Raw genomic sequence first — 4,058 nt, forward strand, 5'->3', positions numbered from 1 at the left:
ATCTCACGGATGGTGGGACTCCACGTGTCACCCTCTGGGCAACGGAGTCCCCTCCTACTTGATTATGCTCATGTACTCCATTGCGCCATCTGCTTTGGTGCAACATCTCTTTCTCTGAGGGACACTTGTCTTTCTAGAGTCCTCTATACATGTAAGACCCACGGTCAAGAATATGGCTACTAAAGATGCCCCCTCTCGGATCCGGCGACGAAGACGGCGGATCCGAGAAGTCATTTATCTTCTTTGTATGATGTCCATGTACTTTGCTATTAGACTTTATGACCATGAAGCGCTTGGGTTCCGTTATCTGATTAGACGTAAAAATAGGTATTAACTCAATATAAGCATACACCTAAACTAAACTATTCTACCTTATTTCTAATCAAATTATTTGTACCTATCACTCTCTAAATACCAATTGTAATATCGAGAAAAGGTAATGAGAGTGGGATTTTGATTGAAGGATTGATTATACTATGAAATCAAATAAACTTAGCTAGATATATGAAGATGGATAAGGTAAAGGATAAAGGAACTCCACCACCCGAGATTACTTTATTAATAGACTAATTTAAACTTGTTTGCAATACAAATGGTTCATACTATAACCAATTGTTTTGCAACCTAATCATAGAACTTACCATTGTATGATTTGTTTCAACTTACCAATTGTTTTGCAATCTAGTATTGAATAAACTAATCCCCTAGATTCAATTCTCTATCTATATGTCAATTGAATCTAGACATGTAGAACTATTAATTAAGCCTTCTATCTCTATATGAACTTAACAATTCATAGATTATCGTCCCACTTTCTATCTCTATATGAGTATGAGGAAAACCTTAATAAAGCAAGCAAACAACTCTAAATTACTCTACTAATTTAGTACTCATGGGGGCTTCATTCAACTCCCCATTAGGGGGTGATTAGCTCATGATCATTGGACTAAAAACAATAATGGAAAGAAACGAAATAATGTAAAACATAACTAAATTACTCAAGAAGACAATAATGGAAATTGAATTAAAACTAAAAATTATTTTTCTGAATTAAAATCTACATCCTACTTATGGGCAGGGCCAAAATTCTACTCCCCTATTTATATAGAATATAATGAAGTACAATGTCATAATCATGGCTAAACAGAGAGGAGGAATGATAGAGTAAGACTCTTCATCCTTATCTTTATCTTCCATCCTCATTTTCTTTTGATTTCTAGAAAGTCCAAAGGAGGCATAAACCTTAATTAGGTATGAAACCCTAAAAATGATAGGTTTTGTGGTCCCACTTTTGTTGATTTCAGACTTATACAGAATTTCGACCAAAATTTCTCCATCAAACACGATTTTGTGATACCTCATAGCGTAGAGCTCTTCGCGCTAATCGTTTTGATAGGTCACACACCTCAAATGGACTACAGTTCAAAAGTTAAGCAATTCGGAAGTTTTGCCTCTCTTTTTCACATATAAGGACTAGTTTGATTTCGGTTTGACCTGGGTTTGACCAGACTTTTAAGGCTTGATTTTAACCTTCTTGGGCTTCTCTTGGACTATTTTGCTCCTAGGCTTGGCCTATACCATATTCCTTGCTAAAATGCCAGTTTTTGTTGTAATTTCACAAAATAAAAGATGAAACCTACAAAAGCAAATAAATAGTGTTTATTCATGATATTTAGTTATTTACTAACATTATTGGCTTAAATGATATATTATTAAGGGGCTAAATATACATTTTTAATTGGGCGTTTATCATTATCCTACTTTGAGAACTCTTAAACTCTGCGACCCCGTCTTTCTTGATCGCATGCCAGTGTCATCAACAGTGACTTGCTTTTCTCTTCTGATAGCATTTCTTACCTCTCCATCCTAAGTCTATCAAATGCATGCATCTCGAATTCCAAGGACTCTGCTCTTATCGTACTTGTCCCCGGAGCTTTAATTTGCATCTCGTATCTAAATTCCGCAGACTCAATGCTCCTTTTGGAAAGTGACTTGATGTGGTGTGATATGATATGATATACTATGGAAAAATTTCGTAGTTGTATGTGGTACTCGAACAATAGGAGTTCGTGGTGGGTGGCCCTCAACATCTCCTTGTGCATCGTCTGTTTAACTCTGATAAGTTGTACGTGCAACCACGGTTGTGTACTGTTATCTTTTGCCTTCTTTGTCTTTCTAGACTCTTTGTTGTGTTTCATTGTGGAAATCCTCAATGATTCCGTGAGCATCTGGGGCTGAAAAAACCTAAATTCCACGGTGTTGTCATTGCTGACAGTCCTCGGTCATGTGACTCAAAGTCCTCATTCTCTCTCTTTATTCTACATGGTGCTAGCTCAGTGACCCTCGCACACTGACAACCGAGGATTTGACCATGACCGTTCCTGAATTGCCGCTATATTTTTCTCAAGTGTGCCCATCTCCCTCGTAATCTAGAATATGCTTTCTCAGGAAATGTCCAGGATCATATTAACTCCCTTTTTCAAAGCTTAGAACAGGTAAGCTCCTCTGCTCCTTCATTTGAACTCTTGGGGTCTCTTCATTAGCTCGTTCGCTATGTTTGTAACCAAAGTAGGTAAAGTACCTAATCTGGCTGCCCCTTGTATTGTCATGAATGAATCTCAATCGTTGTATCTCTATTAGTCTTCGTTGCTCGTTTTATTCATAAATAGTAACAACATTTATGCGAATGTCATCCCCTCTACTCTATTTCAAATGTATATCCACAAAGGGTTTCCTCCCCTTTGCTCTCACTCGTAAAACTCAACATCTCTACAAAGGGTCTCTTCCCCTTTTGCTCTCATTCGTAAGACTCAACATCTCTGCGGAGGGTTTTTTCCCTTCACTCTCACTCTTAGAAGTCAACTTCATGTTCGTGCGGAGGGTTTTTTCCCTTCACTCTCACTCTTAGAAGTCAACTTCATGTTCGTGAAGGGTCTCATCCCCTCCACTCTCATTCGTAAAACTCAATAATGTATTCGCGAAAGGTCTCATCCCCTCCTCTCTCTTTCATAAAACTCGATCAACATCTCCACAAAGGGTCTCTTCCCCTTCACTCTCACTCTTAAAACTCAACATCATGTTCACGAAGGGTCTTATCCCCTCTGTTCTCATTCATAAAATTCAACAACATATCCGCAAAGGGTCTCAACCCTTTGCTCTCATTCGTAGAACTCAACAACGTATCCGCGAAGGATCTCTTCCCTTTCACTCTCATTCATTAAACTCAACATCTCTGCAAAAGGTCTCTTCCCCTTCCCCTTCGCTCTTACTCATAAAACTCAACATCATGTTCACGAAGGGTCTCATCTAGGGGGTGCAGACGAATATCCAAAAATCCGAATCCGATTTGTATTCATATTCGAAAAAATAGATATTATCCAAAAATTTCAAATATCGGATTCAGATAAATTTTGTTATCTGAAACCCTTTCGGATACGGATGGCAAATTCTAGTAATAACCGTCGAATAATATCCGAATCCGATTTAATTAATACAATTATTATACTCTTAATGAGACAAATACTTATGTTTTTTATTGGGCTTGTCACACTATTCAAAGTACTTTACCAGAAGAAAAGTAAATGAAGTCCAGCTGGATACATGGGCACATGGAATATGGCTCGACAAGTTGAACTTGTTCATCTCATAGTTCAAGATTTCGGAATTACTGGGATTCTGACAAATCCAAAAACCGGAATTCCGACCTTTATTCCGTTATATTTCGAGTACATTTCGAAATTCATGTTTTTTCGACTCTTGATCCAGAATTCCGAATATCTCAAAAATTGAAATATTAGGCGGAATTCCGAGAATTCCGTCGAAATCACAAACTATGGTTCATCTACATCAAAGTCTAAGTACAAAACCAGGTGTAAGGGGGATTTCTCGTCATTGGATAGATGACATGTGTATGGGAAATAACCTAAGACTATAAATGTCTAGAATAAGACGAGGACCATCGGATCAGTTCTATGAATAAGTGATCTCGTGCTCAGCACGAGTGTTTAGTGGACATGTGCCAGGCACGTGACTAACCGCCTATAAACATAACAGTTCTC

Source organism: Coptis chinensis, chromosome 1, assembly GCF_015680905.1.
Source record: "Coptis chinensis isolate HL-2020 chromosome 1, ASM1568090v1, whole genome shotgun sequence".
In the NCBI taxonomy this organism is placed as follows: domain Eukaryota; kingdom Viridiplantae; phylum Streptophyta; class Magnoliopsida; order Ranunculales; family Ranunculaceae; genus Coptis; species Coptis chinensis.